Below are 19968 nucleotides of genomic sequence, written 5' to 3'. Positions count from 1 at the left end.
GATCTCATGAAATTTGTTTATGCACGATTTATGGCCAAAGATGTGGTCACTCTTGGAGTACATTCCATGTGGTGGTGAATAAAATGTTTATTCTGTGGTGATTGGGTGCAGTGTTCTGTTGGTTACTATTAAGTCCATTTGGTCAAGTGTCAAGTGGAGGTTCCAGATCCCTTTGTTGATTTTTTGTCTCCATGATCTATCTAGGGTTGTTAGTTGGGTATTTAAGTTCTCAGCTATAATAGTAGTAGAGTCACTATCTTTTTTTTTTTGATTTTTTTTAGTAGCTGCTTTATGAAAGCTGGTGCTCCTGTGTTGGGTGCATATATGTTTAGAATGGATATTTCTTATTGATAAATTGAATCTTTTATTATTACTTCGTGTCTTTTCATGTCTTTTTGATTTTTTGATAGCTTAAAGGTTGTGTGTCTGATATTAAGATCATGACTCCTGCCTTCTTTTGTGTTTCATTCACATGAATTTTTTTTCTGTCCTCTAACTTTGAGTCTGTGGGTATCCTTCATAGTGAGATGTATTTCCTGGAGGCAGCATATTGTTGGGTCATGTGTTTTTATCTAGTTTGATATTCTATGTCTTTTCAGTGGTGAATTTAGTACATTATATTCAAGCTGATTATTTAGATGCTGGGATTTATCCTTTTCATGAGTTTGAGTTGCTGTTTTGTGTATGTGCTATTTGTTGATTTTCTTTTAATTTGGTGGTTGATATATATGTGTGTTTTTAATTTTGCAGTCACGATGCATGCTGCATTGATTCTTTGTTTTCCTACATTCTTAGGAAGTGTGTGGCTACTCTTTATTATTATTATTTTCTTTCTTTTGTGCTAAATACCTGCTTGTATCCTGTAGAGCGGTCTAGAGGCAGAAGAAACTCTTGGAAATTGAATGTTTGGGAAGCATTTTAATTCTGTATCACTGATGAAGCTTAGCATAGTTAGGTAGAAAGTTATTGGTGGGAATTATTTATTTTTGATAATTTTGTAGATTGTGTCTCCTAGTCTGTACTGTTTCTGCAGCTAAGTTGGCTTCTATTCTAATCAGATTTCCCTGGTAGGTAGTCTGATCTTTATCTCTAATTTCCTTTAGGATTTTTTCTTTTATACTTACTTTATGTAAGCAAATTGTTATGCATGTAGGAGTTGGTCTTCTCATTTAATGTCTTTCAGGGGGTCTCTGAATCTCTTGTGTTTGGATGGTCACATCTCTGATGAGATGAGGGAAGTTTTCCTGGATGATCTCTTGGAATGTTTGTTTCAGAGTGTTGTCCTTCTTTTCTGCTTCAGGGTTACTGATCATGTGTCAGTTTGACCTCTTAATATAATTGCACATTTCTTGAATCATTTGTTCTGTCTTCTTAAACTTTCTACCTAAGTTTTTTAACAGATTGGGTTATTTGCGTAATTTGGTATTTAAGATTTGAGATACTTTCTTCTGGTTAGTTAATTCTGCTTTTCATGCTTGTTATTTTATTATTTATTTTATTGATTGTATTCTTTATGACTAGCATCTCTACAATTATATTTTTCATGTTTTTCTCTTGCTTTTTTGTGTTCTTATCATCTTCATCAACCATCAAAGCATCTATGCATTGGTAGTCTAAGAGCAAAAATCTGGGCACTTTCATTGTTTGCATTCCCAAGTCTGTATTCTTCAACATTGACTTTCTAGGACTCTGGGTTACCTATGTTTTTTTATTGATTATTCTTCATTTGTGATGGATTGTTCTTTCTCTTTACTTCTGTTGCTCAGTGAGAGAGGGAATAGTTTTCACTTCTCTTTGCTCAACTCCTTGTTTTTCTTTAGGTAAAGTCTCTGTATTTGTTAAATTTTAAATTCAGGTTGGGAGTGGGTAGCTATGCTATTCTTTTGCAGCTTTAAGATTTGAATAAAGTGTATTATGGGGTGCTAAGATTCAAAAGCTACCTGCAGATCACAGTGTTTGCATACTAGGTTGTAGTACCCGTGACTCATTTCCCACCACCTCACAGTATGTCCATGCAGTAGGAATGTATGTGTATCCCCTGGGTACAAAATAACACGAGGAAAAGGAAAAAACTGAGAAAGAGAGAAGGGAGAAGAAACAGAAATGAAGAGAAAGAAATAAAGAAGGAAAATCCAACCAACAAATAGACCCACAAACAAGCCAACAAAAAACAGGAGTAAAAGAAAAAAGCTAAAACCTACAATAAGAGGTCACTTTCATGCTCATAATACCCTTACATGAAAAAAAGATGATGGCGAAAGAATAAAACAAAATGACACACACACAAGCACCCAGTAAAATAGTTAGAGAAAGCCGGGAAAAATTTTAAAAAAGCAAATTTTAAAAATGAATAATAAACTCCCCCCCCAATAAAAACCAGCAAAAAGAACCAAATAAACATTTATAATCCTTGACCACCTACTTGTGGCAGTTCCTGATACTTAGGGCTCCTTGTCGGCATGATCCAAGAAGCGCTGCTCTTGGCTTGTGGCAAAGGGAGGGGACTCTGACCCCTGGCTCTGTCCCCCTGCTCATCATGCAGTCAGGGAGAGGCTATGATCCACCTCAACAGATCTGTGTTCCGCCCTCTACTCATGCTCCAATCAGGTCACTTCCCACCTGGGTCACCGACCTTGTGAAATGCTGGGGAATTTGAGCTGGATCAGTTTAAAACTCACTCTAACTTATCCACTGTGTGCTCTGTTATACGTCTGTGGTTTTACTCCCACAGTATGGGGGATGGTGTGACTGTATCTCCTCAGTGGGCCTATTCCTCTGGGGATACTGCACCCAAGGTATCCCCTCTGCGTTGACAGTGATCAACTTCAGAGAGGTGCTGAATTTACCCCTCAGTCTCATGGAGTAGTTCCACTGTTCATGTGAGCAGGCCATAGCTTGTATCTGCCCAGGCACCAAGATAAACGTGGTGGGGTCATCTCTGGGTCTTGTCCTCCACTGGGACAAGCAACTAGTTCTTCTGGTATATTTTCTTGATGAGACTCACTGTCAATGTCTGATGTGACACCAAAGGCTGTGGTAGCAGTGGTGCCGACAGTAGCTTTTTTTGTGACTTTTTTCCAGAGAGGGCCACTGAGATGGTGTCTCTCTCTGGGTTGTTGATTGCATTGGGATCTGAGTAGCTGTGCAGAGCACATGCTTCAGCAGCAGAGTTCAGGCCACTTGTTTCCATGTTCCCACTCAGACACTCACATACCCAATTCCCCACACATGTGCATGCATATTTGTTCCCATACATGTTAAAATATCCAGAGACACACATTTTAACTGACTCCCTCACTATCTTGGAATTTCCCCCAACAAATTATTTTATTTTGGCATAAATTAAGCAAGCAACCATCAAGTACATACATTAATTTTTGTTTTAGAGATGTAAGTAGCACTGAGAAGTACTTATTCTCTAGAATATAATTCATTGGTCCTGGATGTTTGGAGAGGTAGAAGTAGAAGAGTGAATGCCAAGGACTAGACAATATTTCTAGCATCCATTTGTCCTAATTATTCATTCCAGCAGGTCTTTCTACTACTCTTGTATTAACTTAAATGCTGACATCAAATGTCTTATCTTTTCAGAAGGCAGACAATGATAGCCCAATGGCAATAGAAAGATAAAATAAGGATCCAACAATTTTTTGCCAATTGGTTCTCACGTTCTACTTCAGCATGTGGTCATATTTCACCACCCTACAAGCTCCTGTGTTCAAATACCTTTTTTTTCTTATTATCAGTTTGTCTAATTTTTTTTTTGCTTCTATTGCTTCTGTCACTATTATCACAGGGAAGGAAATTCTGCAGCCTATGTTAAATTAGATGCTTTAGAACCTCAGAAAAGTTATTTTTTATACCTGCTTCCTTATCATTTTTTATAATGCTTGGATCACAAAGAATCCTCAAAAATATTACATGATCATCACTTGATACAGACTCTGTCCTTCATTAAATCAAAGCATCTCATATTAAAGATGAAGCAACTAATGCTTCAGTGGCATACTAAAGACTTTCATTGTAGATGAAGTTTATACTTCACAACTAATACTAGTGGATAATTTTAAATATACTACCTTATTTTCTTTACTGTCATAGCAAAGTATATATTTCTCCAATAGGAGATTAGCAAAGAGAAGCAAGGATACCAGAACATGTATCCTCTGACTCCTTGTTCTATGCTCTTCTACCTTACAGAAGCACTGGTTTGAGCCCTTTGATTTTGATCTTATAATATCAGTATTATTCTATCAAGTGAGGAATATTACTTTGTTAAATTAGTTCCCAAACACAAATGTTTTTCATATATCACCATAAAATCAAATCCATATTCAATGTGTATAATTGGTTTTATTTTATATTACCTTTTAAAATGCATAGAAGCAAGGAAGGGATCTTATGAAAAACTCAAACAATCTTTACTACTAAACTGTGTTTATTATAACAACAGGTTGTAAGATATTTTAAAGGGGTAATAATGAATTGAAAACAAGTTTGCAAACCATAACTTTCATGATAATAAATTAAGAAGCCATAACTGCCAAGCTATGAACACCAATTGATGTGCAGGTAGCCCTGAAATAAACAAACAAAAAAATCACAACAACTCCTAAAAACCATTAAAACTAATGTGATAGTAAATCTGCCCTATAAAAATCAGAAAGTTGATAACACTGTTTTCAAAAAGCCAACTTTGTAAAAGGGACTGCTAATGAAATCTAGGGAGGAAAAGTAACATATTTCCCTATTATGTTAAAGAGAATAGACAAAATGAATTAGCTTTTATCAAACAATATGAATAAATAGAGTTTATTCCATATATTATAACACTGTGTTAGATTTCACTTGAAGAGTTTACATATCTAGTAGAAATTAAAAAGGAATAATTTATTTTGTGATAGAAATGAGACAAAACACCAGTATTTTTTGTGTTTCTATGTTTGGGAGTGGGGCAAGATTGAAAGTATTTGGGAAGGTTGTAGGGGAATTGAGGAGAAGTTACCTAGACTAGAATGTTAGATTGGCCTCTTTATTTGGAGGTCAGAGATAAGTTAGGCAAAAGCAAATATGGATTTTTTTTTTTTTGAGTTGGAGTTTCACTCTGTCGCCCAGACTGGAGTGCAGTGGCCGCTCCCGGCCACCACAACCTCGACCCGCTGGGCTCTGGCGATCCTTCCACCTCAGCCTTCCGAGTAGCCGGAATTACAGGCTCGTGCTACCACGCCCGGCTGATTTTTGATTTATTGTAGAGATGAGGTCTCGCTGCCCAGGTGGGTCTCGAACCCGCGGGCTCAGGCAATCCACTCACCTCAGCCTCCCAAAGGCGCGGGATTACAGGCTGAGCCACCGAGCCCGGCAAATATGGATATTTTAATTAAATATGCATATGTATATTTAATAGAAAATAACCAACATCTTAGACGTCAATTTTCATGAGTTTTGGCTATGGTAATATACATGTATAATAACTACCAACAAAAGAAATAGAACATTTACAACAACACAGAATAATTATTCCTTTTTAATCAATTCTCCCCTGCAGGTAGATTGCCCTAATTTATACCAGATAGATTTGTTTTTCCATTCATAAACTTAATAAAAATAGAATCACTTAGATTTCTGCTTCAAGAGAAGATTAAGTAACTAAGAATAAGCCTAGTCTTTCATTTAAAACAACTAAAAAAAATATGAAAAAAGTTTTTATGGCACCGAACATCAAGTAATGAAGTAATGAAGATCAGTATCCACTGATGTTGTGATTTCTATTGTAATATTTTTGAAGTCTCTCTCTTGAGAATGTCCATAAGTGAACACAGTCACTCTCTAAAGTCCTGGTTAGTGGGAAAGTTAGGTGCAAGGGGTATGTGTCAGGTAAGACACAATTAAAAAGTGAACTCAAAATATATGAGACAGATTAAGTTTATTACTTACAAGTTCCAGAGAAGTTAGGGGTGCCTTTAGGAGGCCAACAGAACGTTTGAAAGTGGAAGGGAGCTCAACCAGCAATTAGGAAGTAAGAGAGGGGGGAACTTGGTGATTATATCTTTATTAATGTCTATGGATATTATCCCTTAGATTTTTCTCAAAAGTATTCAAATTGCTCTGTTTAAATAGCTAAATAGCATACATAAAGTGGAGAATTTATTTATATGACTGTGATATTTAATATTATGTGTTATGGTAGTCAGTAGTTGTTTTATTGGGTTTTGGGTCAATGAAGTGAGGAACAAGCTGATGATAATATGGCAAACAACCACATGAGGGAAGATTTTATTCAAGTCAAAGATGTTGGTGGATTTTGAAAACTTATATCAGGCCTAAAAGTAAATGCTATATAAAAAAAAGTATAAGAACGCCAAAATATCATGCAGTAAATAATGTGAAATCCACAATACCTGGCATCCAATAAAAAAAAACCATCAGGCATGCAAAAAAGTAGAAGTATATAATCCAAAATTAAAATCAATTAATCTAAGTCCGCCAAAAAGGGACACTGATATTAGAAATCTTAAATAAGATCACTAAGATAGAAATTTCAAATTGTATTTAATATGATTAATAGGTAGAAAAATATATACCATGTAGAGATATGAAGTATATAAACCCGAAATTGAAAACTATAATGCCTGGGAATAAAAATATTCTAGTTTGGATTCTTGGTGGATTAAACATTGTAGAAGAAAATATCAAATTTGGGGGTAAAATAATAAAAATTATCCAATAGAAACAGGCAGATTATATACAAATCTGTGAGAAGTGGAACAACTTCAGGTGTAATAAGGTATGTTTATAACCGATGTCCCTGAGAGAGGATAGTGAAATATATTTGAAAAAATTGTGGACTGCCCTGCCCCCAGATTTCCAAATATAATTAAAGATTAGAAATTAAAGATCAAAGAAACTCATTGAAATTTACATAGAAGAAACATGAAAAAAAAGACACTAAAGAATACAACAACTAAACTGGTTAACATAAGGAATAAAGAGAATATTTTAAAAGTAGAAAAAAATACTTGTTACTTTCAAAGGAACATAAAAGTAACATATTATTATCAGAAACAATGCTAGATAAAAATATAGGGAATAGATATTTCAAGCACTAAAGAAGAAAAATGTCAACTTTGAATTCTTTATTCATAGAAATGAAAATGGAGTTGAAATAATAACTGTTTTGGAAATATAAATTCCGAAGAAATTCATAGGCAATTATTTCTCACAATAAGAAATATTAGGGAAATTCCTTCAGGCAGTTTCTTTAATATGAATGAATGAATGTGAACGAATTCAAATGAACAAAGAGCACCAAAAAGTTAACCACTCAAGTGAATACATAAGATTTTTTTCCCTCTAAAACTAATAACATGAATGAAGCATATCATCAGCATGAAAAGCATGAAACCCTTGAGAAGTCAAACTGAAAAGGACACAGAATCATGCTTGTATCTTTATTGCCAAAATGTATAAATCAGTAAAGCCTAAAGATAAAACAAATTGAGAGACATTTAATAAAACAGTTGACCAATATTCTTCAAAAGTATTTGAGTCTTGAAAGACAAAGACTGAGATTTTCCTTTTAGACCCAATTTGATGATTTTTGCTTTTACATTAAATGTTTAGTTTGTTTATATTTAGAGTAATTTTTGACATGTTTGCGTTTAAGTATCTCTTATTGGGAATTGTTTTCTGTTCATCCCAAAGGCTGATTTGTTTTCTGTTTCTCCCTTTCTTTTTTCAGTGAAGTAAATCTCACAGTTTTTACTCTTCTATTATATCTTCCATACTTTTTTTTTTTTTTTTTTGGTTTTTTTGAGTTGGAGTCTTACTCCGTCGCCCCAACTGGAATGGCCGCTCCTGGCCACTGCAACCTCGACCTGCTGGGCTCTGGTGATCCTTCTGCCTCAGCCTTCCAAGTAGCTGGAACTACAGGCACGCGCTACCATGCCTGGCTAATTTTTTATTTATTGTAGAGATGAGGTCTCGCCAAGTTGCCAGGCAGGTCTCGAACCCGTGGGCTCAGGCAATCCACTCACCTTGGCCTCCCAAAGCGCTGGGATTACAGGCTGAGCCACCGGGCCTGGCCTATCTTCCATACTTTTAACTCTGTGTATGTGCATGTATGCTTGCATGCACATATATTTTTGTGATAATGCTACTATATAGAATACAGTATAAATCTTTGCTTTCACTGTCTACTTTAAAATAATATGCTATTTAGTAAAAAGCAGAACAATCTTAAGTCAATTCTATGTTAAAACACCACATAATGTGTTTGCATGATTTAATTCTCCAAATGTTATCTTCTATGTATTATCAGTATTTGTTTTGAGTCAATATTTTTATAAAAAATTATATAAACTAAAGATAGATGCAAAATGAAAATAATAAGTCTCTTACATATACCCATATCCTTACCCTTTGTAGTTATCTTGTCTTCTGGACATCTGAGATTCAATCTGGCACCATTTTCTTTTGCTTATAAAACTTCTCTTAAGGCATCTTAGAACTTATCTTTCATGAAAATAAATCTCAATGTTCTCTTAAAATCTGATAATAGTCTTTTTACCTTAATATGAAATTTTTTGAAAACAATTTCAAACTTGTTTAAAGTGCTTGTAAGCATAAAAACGATAAAAATAGTATAAAATAAAATATTCTCTCTTCACCTATATTCAACTTTGTGAATAGTATACCCCATTTTCTTTATTTTGTTATCTATCCTCTATCTACTGATCATGTATCTATATATCATTATTATTTAATCAACCATTAAAGTAATTTACATACATAATGGTTTTTTAGCCTTGTTAAGTGGACATTTTCTAAATTAAAAAAAATATTTTCCAGGAATTTATTGAAGTAACATTTGGTGTAATTTTTAGAGTTTTATAAGATCATGTCATCTGCAAATAGAGATAAATTAACTTCCTATTTTTCTATTTGCATAATTTTTACTTCTTCTTCTTGCCTGATTGCTTTTACAAGGACTTCCAGTAAAATGTTAAATAGGAGTGGTAAGAGTAGAAATTTGTGTCTTGTTCCTGTTCTTAGGGGTAATGCTTCCAGTGTCTGCCCATTCAGTATGATATTGGCTGTGGATTTGTCACATATAACTCCTACTATTTTAAAGTATATACATAACCATATAAATAATATACGTATATTATTTATATGGTTGAAATTTTCATTTGAAGAACTGTTGGGTTTTATCAAAACTTTTTCTACATCTATTGATATAATCATATTGTTCTTGTCTTTAATTCTGTTTATGGTGTGGATTATGATTATTAATTACTGTATGTTGGAAATCAACACTTAGAAATCACTGACATTTTTATACAATTACAGTAGTCAAGCTGAGGACCAAATCCAGAATGTAATCCTATTCACAATAGCCAAATAAAAAAAGAAAAAAAAATAATAATAATTAGAATATGTCTTAGAAAGGAGGTGAGAGATCTCTACAGCAAGAACTACAAAACACTACTGAAAGAAATCAAAGAGGACACAAACAAATGGAAAAACATTCTATGTTCATGGATTGGAAGAATCAATATCATTATAATTGAAAGAAGTTTGGCACCAGTAACGACTCCACGCCTGGTCTGAACCAAGAGATTTATTAAAGGGGCAGTTACACGAAGGGACTGTAACCGAGGAAGGGCAAGAGGGAGAGAGAGAAAGAGAGACTGAGAGAGAAAGAGAGACTGAGAGAGAAAGAGAGAAAGAGAGAGTAAGAGAGTGCAGGGACAGAGAGAGAAAGTAAGAGAGAGAGAGAGAAAGAGAGAGACCAAGAGAGAAAGAGAGATAGAGAGAGTAAGAGAGTGGTGGGGACAGAGAGAGAAGCGAGAGAGAGAGAAAGAGAGGGAGAGAGGTATATTTATGGACCTTGTAGGGGCTGGCCAGTGCCATGCTTGAGTCTTAATGGAGGAGACTATGAGGTAGTATTTCTATAGGGAGAGGTTTTTTGAACACAGGTTTAAGTTTCATGCGGGTGGGGAAAAGCCACATAGGGCCTTTGTTGTCTTTGGGAGGCAGCACCATCTTGGGGACGCCCTTCTGACTGTTGTCTGAGCCTTTCATTCCCACCTTTTCTGTTTATTTGGGAGAGGGGCATCGTTATTCTTTCTGGCTGCTTTCTGCTGGATGTGAGCATTGTGGGGTGAGGTGGGGGAAGGGCACAGAACCAGTCAGAATAGGGTCTAGAGGTAGGCATTGAAGGTGAAGATTCTTGAAAGCTTGAGTTGTATGAAAGTTTTTTGTAAATGCAGAATGACTACTTGTTTTGGCCAGTCCTCCAGTGGGCACGAGGGCGGTAGAAACCAGCTGTCTTGGAGTAGACTGTGGAGGTAAATAGAGAACCTGGAAGAGAACATATCTAAAAGAAAAGTTAAGTGATGTTTAGGGGCAGCACCAGAAGAAGAAGTCAGGTGGGGCACAGGTAACATTGACAAGTGATAGTTGAGTTGGGATTGTGGACAGGGGAATTCCTGATAGTGAGGGGAAACGAACAGTAGGATTTTGTGTGTAAGGGGTGGTAAGATTTTGTATGAATGGTACTGCCATAAATGCTATTGTGAATAATGCTGCAATAAAAATGTATGTGTGGAACCAACTGTGTTGTTCACTGAAAGAAGACTGGATAAAAATGTGGTGTATATATATGATGGAATATTATGCAGCCATAAAGGACAAAATTATGAACCTTACAGCAACTTGGGTAGACTCAGAGTCTGTGATATTGAGTGATTTATTAAAGAAACAAAGAGCTGCATGAAATTACCAGATTGTAACTTAATAAAAGGAATAAAGTCAGGCCTATATTTTGACAATTGTAGGCAGTGGCTGATTATTTTTTGTATATAAAACCTATAAAGCCTAAAGTCATTAGCATAATTTAAATAATAAACTTTAATTTTTGTAGCTTTATTATAAGTGGCAGCTTTTGTACTTTTGGACTATAATGGTGACCTGACAGATTGTTTTAGACTATAATTTGAACTAGGCACTTAAGTAAATTTTACATAAAATTTGAAGGGAAATCTGAAAATGTTTGGAGACTTGTATTTAGAAAAGAATTTATTATGTCTAGATTGTTTATAGAATTTTTTGTACGTATATATTTTTTAAACTTTTCTTATACCATTTTTGGTGTGCTTATATCATTTTATTTTTGTTTTTTACCCCCTTTTTAAAAATTTTTATAACTATCTACTTTATTATAGGACAGAAATGTACCATATAAGATTTCCTCTTAGATAAATATATATATATATTTTTTATATTCCTTTCTTTTTTTGTTATCCTGCTAAAACCTTATTTGTATATCAACAACCTTTTTACATTTTTCCTTTGCTTTTTGCTTTCCTTTTTATTTATTTATAAATAACCTTTTACAGTCATAATTTGAATTTATGTTTTAGTAACTATTAGGTGAAACATTTAGTTTTTGGAACACCTTTAATTCCACTGGAGAGCAGGTTTTAGGAGGAAGAAGTTCAGTAGGAGCACAAGGGCTAAAAGCTGAGCCTTAGTATACTGGTGCTCATTTTGGAGTTCTTCTCCTCCCCTTTCTTTTTCTTTTGCTTTATGACTTTTTAATGATGTCTACAAGAACGTCTGGTTTAAAACCCTTTAGAGTGAACAGATTCCTAATTATGAACAGGCAAAATTGTCAAAAATTTTTATGAATTATTAAACAGCAGTCTTAGTCGTAAGACATAGACAATTAAATGAGCATAGTCAAAAAAAAAACGCAAGCATTAGTGTTACTTAGCATTACAATATAAAGTAGGGAGTCAGCATACATTACAAGACTGTAAGAGACTTTTTAACAGTTTTTTTAATAGGGACAAACAGTTGATTATGATTTTAGGCAAGGCCTAAACCTTTAGAAACGGACTTACTTTTAACTAACCTGGCTTTTAGCATTTGAAAACGAGAACAGCCTATTTATTTTCTTAGTTGACAAAGATTATAAAACTATTATTATTATAATAATTATTATTATTTTTATAGGTGGATTAGAATGAGCCCCTTTAGAATTTATGAAGGAGAACACAGGCTAAGGAAGGGAAGGGGAGTGGTCCCCAGAAAGAATTTAAGCTAACCGGTAACACTTTTATATGCAGCAGACAATTTTTTACAATCTTAACAACAAAGGGCAGAAATTTTAACAGCGCCAATGGGTAGGGAGAAAACACCATATAAATAAAAGGAGACATAAAATGACATCAAGAAATACGCACCAATCAAGTTTTTTAAAAGACCACATGTCCCATTAAACAAAGCATAATAACCAGCTTTTTAGCAGATTTAAAGTGACAGACACACACAGATAAGTGAATGAAGGGTATGGGAAATATTTGCTTTGTCCCCCTTTTGTCATACTTTTCATGAGATATTTCAGACACCTCTTAGCAATTGATAGGTTGGTATACCCCCAATGCAGACTAACTATGTGGAGCCTTTTTTAGCCTCGAGTGTTTACAGAATTTCTTTTACTTTTTTCCACTAACTTTCACCTAACATGTTCGATAAACTCATACCATTCTTTGACATGCTTAAACCTTCTATTTTTGTTCTATGCTTTCTTTAACTAGTCATTCTATTATAGAACAAAATGTACCATACAAGATTTTTTCCTTTATAATTATTATCTTTTTTTATCCTTTCTTACTAAAAACATACCTTATACCAACAACTTTTTTTGCATTTTTCTTAACTTCAGAGCTCTAACCAAAGTAATAAGTTTATATGCAGTGGAAGGGCTTAGATAGGGTCCAAAGTGGAACCATTAGGGAAATCCAAAGCTATACAAAAGGCACCCAAAAGGCACAGTGGTGTGAGTTTTAATTTTTGTCATAATGTCTCTTTCCAATAATGGAGCTGGACACATTGGCATAACAAGGAAAGAGTGTTGAAATATTTTATCTCTCAGAACACATGGAAGTAATGGCATAGTGAGGGGCCTGGATATAATGCCCTGTAACCCCACAACCAAAAGGGGTGAAGGAAGGAGTGGACCAGGAATTTATGTAAAGTTGAGCATTTAGCTCCCGAATTAATAACAAATGATATAACCGCACCAGCTACTGATATTTCCACCCTAGACTTGGTTGGTTTAATGGTTTATTTTTAAGGACATTGGGGCTATCAAGTTAGGAGCGAGTCAACCTGACTAGAGCAAGCCCAAGAGATTTCCTTTTGAGATGCCTGGTGTCCCTTAATTACAGCAAGCCTCTGGGCCATGTACTCTCCTCCGGCTAGGCAAACGAGGCAATTATGAGCCCAGTGTCCTTGCTGTTTGCATTTGGGACAGGGTTTTGTTGGTGGGCAGGGCTTGACAGTCTTTGGCCATATGCCCATTTTGACAGCATCGGAAACAAACTTGGGAAGGGGGCTGTGTACCCCTTCTGCTATTGGCCATGTGGGTTGGTAGATTATCAGTGGTGGCTTTTTTGTTTAAAGTGGTAGATAAAAGCTGAAGTGCTTTCTGCTTATGTTGGTGGTCCTGTATTTCTTCCTCCTTTTGGTTGTGAAAGATTTTAAAGGCTGTGTCCAATAGCTTTAATTGAGGGGTTTGTGGGCCCTTTTTTAATTTTTGGAGTTTGTGCCTAAAACCTGGTGGTGACTGGGAGATAAAATACATAGCCAAAAGAGTTTTTCCTTCCACAGAGTTTAAATTAATATTTGTAAACTGCTGCAATGTCTTAGAGAGGTGACTTAGAAACATTGCTGGATTTTTATCTGGTTTTTGAAAAACCTCTTTTATTCTCTCTTAGCCTGTTTATTAACACCTTTTTGTAGTTAACTAACAGGATTTATTTACATGATCCCTTTACTTTTGTCTGGGAAGAAGATTGATATGGTTTCAGTTTAGATATAACTTGAGAGAAATTTATGATAAGAAAACAACAAAGACTTGTGGCCTTGGACCGGAGGGCTATACTGGGGGTGATTGAAAGGGGAGGGCACAGAGGTTGAATTGTTGGAGAAGTGGGTGGAGCTGAAGAGGAAGGAGGGGGCTCCTCTGCAGGATTGAAATCCGAGCGGGGAGAGGAGCAAGCTGCCGGGAGGGGCCTTAGTGTTTGTGGTGGGGGAAGGGAAGTTTGGAGGAAGAAGCAGAGACACATGTAGGACAAAGGGAAAGAGAAAAGCTGTAGAGGGAGTGTTTATGGAAGAGAGAAAGGGACTAAACGTGGGGAATCTCCACCCACCGTTCTGAACGCTCACAGAAGTTATATAGGCCACTGATTTTGGTTGTCTAAGGGATATGTTGCCCAGTCTTGTGTGTAGAGGTGAATTAGGCATTTGGGTTTGATGTCAGAGGAGAGGGAGTGTATAGAGAGGTTGTTTAAAAGGCATTTAAGAAGGGAATCGACCGGCAAGGATAACGAACCTCCCATATCAGGACAGGTGGGCTAAATGGGGCATCCCCCGAAGAGTCGGCTGTCTGAGAAGTGTGGCTGTGGCAAAGTCTGTCATCACAGAGGTATGGCACAACCAGGGTTCTCCTGGAGAACTGAGGGGGTCAAGGCACCTAGTGCTAGGATGTTCGGAAACAGACAGAGAGCACTTGACCAGGCGGGTAGGGAGTGTAGTCGCAATTCCTGCCGGTCAAACAGAGTTTTTGACGTGGGAGCCCTTTAGACTCTGCTGTGGGCCAACAGGTGTGGTCCAGCAGCCGTGGGATTCCCTAGGGAGGGGGGGAAAGAGAGGGAAAGAATTTTACTGGAACCGCTGTGGGTTAGCAGCTCTGGGGCCCCTTGGGCCCGGGTTAGCAGCCATAGGGCCCCTGGGGCCCGCTGCAGCCCGGCAGCCGCGGGAGTTTTTAAAGTTTGAGAGAGATAAAGAAGAGGAAGCCTTTCGGGTCTGCAGTGGTTGTGAAAGCTGAGGTGGTGAATTCCCCCTCGCCTGGCGGCCGGAGGGGGGGCAGTTGAAGTCTGTTCCCTCCGGAGTTCCCTGGAAAGTTTTTACTCCCTTGTTTGGGGAGGGGGACTTACCTATCCAACGGTCACTGATGGATGAATTTTACGCATTCAAAACAGTAGGATGGTCCAGGAGGGATAGAGTGGCCACAGGCACCGGGTCGGGGCTCTCGCCTATGGGAATACACCCATACAGAGGCGAGGGAGCACCCATCCGAGTCGCGGCACCAATGAAAGAAGTTTGGCACCAGTAACGACTCCACACCTGGTCTGAACCAAGAGATTTATTAAAGGGGCAGTTACATGAAGGGACTGTAACCAAGGAAGGGCAAGAGAGAGAGAAAGAGGGAAGGAGAGAGAGTGAGAGAGAAGGAGATAAAGTAAGAGAGAAGGAGAGAGAGTAAGAGAGTGGCGGGGACAGAGAGAGAAAGCAAAAGAGAGAGAGAAAGAGAGAGACCAAGAAAGAAAGAGAGATAGAGAGAGTAAGAGAGTGGTGGGGACAGAGAGAGAAAGTAAGAGAGAGAGAGAGAGAAAGAGAGGGAGAGAGGTATATTTATGGACCTTGTAGGGGCTGACCAGTACCAAGCTTGAGTCTTATTGGAGGAGACTATGAGGTAGTATTTCTATAGGGAGAGATTGTCTGAGCACAGGTTTAAGTTTCACGCGGGCGGGTAAAGCCACTTAGGGCCTTTGTTGTCTTTGGGAGGCAGCACCATCTTGGGGACGCCCTTCTGACTGTTGTCTACACCTTTCAATAATGTCCCTCCTGCTTAAAGCAGTCTATAGATTCAACACAATCCCTATCAAACTACCAGCATTATTTTTCATTTATCTAGAAAAAAATACTTAAATTTATATGGAAGCAAAAAAGAGCCAGAATAGCCAAAGCAAACAGATTAAAACCAGAGATGTTATATTGCTGGTCTTTAAATTTTACTACCTGACTACAGTAAATAAAACAGCGTGATACTGGGGAAAAATAGACACATAAAGCAATGGAACAGAATAGAGTGTCCAGAAATAAAAATTTACTTACAACAAACTGATTTTTTATAAAACTGAAAAAAAATAATCAGTAGGATAGAATATCCTATCCAATAAATGGTGCTGGGAAAACTGGCTAACCACATGTAAAAGAATAAGCTAGATCCCTTCCTCTTGTCATGTATAAACATTAACTCAAGATGGATTAAAGAATTAAATGTAAGAACTCAAACCATAAAAATTCTATTAAAAAGTTTAGAAAACACTCTTCTGGACATCAGTCAAGGCAATGAAGTTGTGACGAAGTCCTCAAAAGCAAATGAAGAAAAAAACAAAATTGGCAAGTGAGTCTTAATTAAGTTAAAGAGTTTTGTACAGCAGAAACTGTCAACAGAGTAAATACAAAACTTGAAGAATGGGAGAAACTACTTGCAAACTATGCATCAGGCAAAAGACTTACATCCGGGTTCTACAAGGAAGCAAAAAAAAAAAAAATTAATAGGGAAAAAGTGACCCCATTAAAAAGTGGACAAAGTATAACAGACATACAGTCATACAGGAGATCAACAAACATGGAAAAATGCTCAAATTCATAATAACCATCAGAGAAATAGAAATCAGAACAATAGTGACATACCATCTCACACCAGTCAGAATAACTATAGTGAATTATTAAGTCAAAAACAACAGATTTTGGGAAAGTTGTGGAGAAAAAGGAGCACTTATTCATTGTTGGAAGGAATATAAGCTAGTTCAGTCACTATAGAAAACAGTTAGAAGATTTCTCAATTAACTAAAAGTAGAAATAAATATTTAGTAATCCTATCACTAGTATATGCCCAAAGAAGCCCAAATGACTCTCCAAAAGACACATTTGTTTTAGTTTTAGTTTAGTTTTGTTTTTTGCAGCACTCTTCACAATAGCAAAAACATGGAACCAGAAGAGGGTTAAAATGGTTAACATGAGACAGCTAAAGTGAGTTTCTCTTACAAATTAAACCAAGATAGAGTTTTCTTACCACCCAAAGAGGAATGGATTCAACATCACACCTCACAAGTCTCCAAAGGAGTGATAATCACCACTCAGAACAAGGAAGAAGAAAAACAACCACCATCTGGATCAGGAATTGGCCAGATACTTGCCTGACCACAAGCATCCAGATATGGTGAGGAAGGTGAATTACAGGAATTCAGAAGTTCTGTGCTCCTGCTACTAACTTACATGACTCCCTGAACCTTGTGAGATGCCAATTGTTTCTGGGAGAGTTTCTTCTCCACAGATGTGTTATGCTGCAAAGAGGTGCAGAAAAAAAGTCTTGTAAAGTGCCAACTGCTATTTTGAAACTCAATTCTTACAAGGGAGAGCAGCTGCTTTCCAGCCTTCTTGGGAGAGAATGGGACCCTATGGAAAACACCATGATTGTAGACAGTTCCTGGCTAGACGGGTTGCCTGAGGACACTTAAGGTCTTGAGATAAACTGCTTTTTGACATTCAGATTACAGATTGCCTGTGGCCAAGGTGAGAGCCTAATGGGATGCATTGCCATAGCAACCTCTTACTCCCCTTTTAAATTCTTCTGTTCCTATCTATACAACGGTGTTACCCAGTAGCCTAGGTCTGCCTCCTAATCCCACTGGGACAGCTAAGAGTGTACACTTGCAGGGTGCTCAGCTCCTTTCCTTCGCAGTTTCCCGGAGGGCTAAAGCTTGGAAAATCCCCAGAGTTATGCCCTTGGCCTAGGCTAGATGGGCACTTTCTTGGACAACACACCTCTAATAAGAAGAAATGGCATACCAAAAACCTAGGAAACAACAACTCTGACAATATGCAAAGAACAGAGTTCTCCAACATCCCCCCAAACCCATACTGACTCTTCAGCAATTAACCCTAACCAAAATAAAACTTTTAAAGTTCTACACATAGAGTTCAAAAGGTTGATGATAAAATTGGTGAATGAACTTCAGGAGAAAATTGAAAAGAAACATAAAGAAATTTTAAGAAAACTATTCAGGACATAGACAAAAACTATCCAAAGAAACAAACATCTTAAAAAATAGAATTCTGGAAATGAAAACAGCATTTAGGGAAGGAAAACAGGCAGTGGAAAGTATTTACAGTAGACTAGGACAAGCAGAAGAAAGAATCCCAGAAGCTGAAGACAAGCCTTTTGAATTAGCCCAATCAGACAATAATAAAGAAAAAAGAATCAAGAGAGTGAAACAAATCTCCAAGAAGTTTATGATTATGTAAAACATTCAAATCTAAGAATCATAGATGTTCCTAAGGAAGAAGAGAAAACAGCAGGTTTGGGAAACTTATTTGAGGGAATATGGAGGAAAATTTTCCTGACTTTGCCAGAGATCTAACATCCAGGTACAAGTCCAAAAAACTCCAGAAGATTCATTACAAAAATGTCATCTCCAAGGCATGTAAATTTAATATGAAGGAAAGAATTTTAAGAGCAATGAGAAAAGAAAGCATCACATAGTTTACAAAATTAAACCTATTACACTGACAGCACGCTTAGAAGAAACCATACCATTCAGAAGGACCTGGGACCCTATCTTTAATCACCTCAAGCAGGAAAATTATCATCCAAGGATTCTGTATTCTGCAGAACTAAGTTTTATAAATGAGGTAGAAACAAAGTCAATCACTAAGGAGTTATAAATACTGAAAAAAATGATTTAAATACACCAGCAGAAAAATGCTAGAAATTATAAAGTTTACAAGCTTTTATGGGACACCAATGCAATAGGGAAAATAAATAAACAATGCAACCAGATAATATTTATGATGACTAGAATAGTACATCACATATCATTATTAACTCCGAATATAAAAGATCTCAATGTCCCACTAAAAGAGATGTAGACTGACAGAATAAAAAAAAAAATCTAAATATATACTGCCTTCAAAAGACCCACTTAATTCACAAAGACATCTATAGATTCAAGGTAAAGGGATGGGAAAAATTGTTCCATGAAATGGAAACCCCAAATGAGTAAGAGTAGCCATTCTCATATCAGATGAAACAGACTTTAAATTAACAACAGTAAAAAAAAGACAAAGATGGCCACATTATAATGAAAAAGTGATCAATTCAATGAGAAGACATAACAATTTAAAATAGATATGTACCTACCACCAGAGCACCCATCTTTGTAAATTCTACTATATGTAAAGAAAGAGATAAACAGCAATACAATAGTAGTGGGATACTTGAACACTTCTCTGATAGCAATAGATAAATCATCAAGGCAGAAAGTCAACAAAGAAATATTGGAGTAAACAGCACTCTAGGGGAAATAGACCTCACAAACAGCTACAGAACATTCATTTCAAAATTAGAGAATAAACATTTTTTCTCATCAGCACATGGAACATTCTCCATGTAGAACGTATGATAGGTCAAAAATCAAGTCATAATATTTTCAATAAAGTTAAAACACTATATCAGATGCTATATCAGATATATATACAGTGGGAGAAAAAAACCAAAAAAGCAAAAAACAGCAACTCAATTTTAACTCCAGGAATAACTTGTGAAATCAAAGACATGGAAGTTAAATAATTTTCTCTTGAATGACCTGTGAGTCAAAAAAGCTGTGCTCAGAGGAAAACTTACAGCATTTAAAATCTACATTAATAAGATTGAAAGATTACATATTAAAAACATAATATCACATCTCAAGGAACTGAAAAAAAAATGGACAAACCAAGCAAAAAGCTAGCAGAAGAAAAGAAATAATGAAGATCACAATAGAATCAAATGAAATTGAAACTTTTGAAAAAAAAAAAGTACAAAGGATTAATGAAACCAAGATTTGGTTCTTTGAAAATATTTTTTTAAATTATAGATTACTAGCTAGATTAACTAAGAAACAATTAGAAAGGACTCAAATTAGCTCAATCAGAAATTTAAAAAGACATCACAACTGATAGGAAATTAAAAAGAAATCCAAGACTGTTTTGAACACCTCTATGCGAGTACACTAGACAATCTAAAGGAAAAGGATACATTCTTGAAAACATAAAACATAAAACATTCTT

Source organism: Carlito syrichta, unplaced genomic scaffold (genome assembly GCF_000164805.1).
Source record: "Carlito syrichta isolate Samal-C Ts95f unplaced genomic scaffold, Tarsius_syrichta-2.0.1 Scaffold315645, whole genome shotgun sequence".
In the NCBI taxonomy this organism is placed as follows: Eukaryota; Metazoa; Chordata; class Mammalia; order Primates; family Tarsiidae; genus Carlito; species Carlito syrichta.
This window is presented reverse-complemented; position numbering follows the sequence as displayed.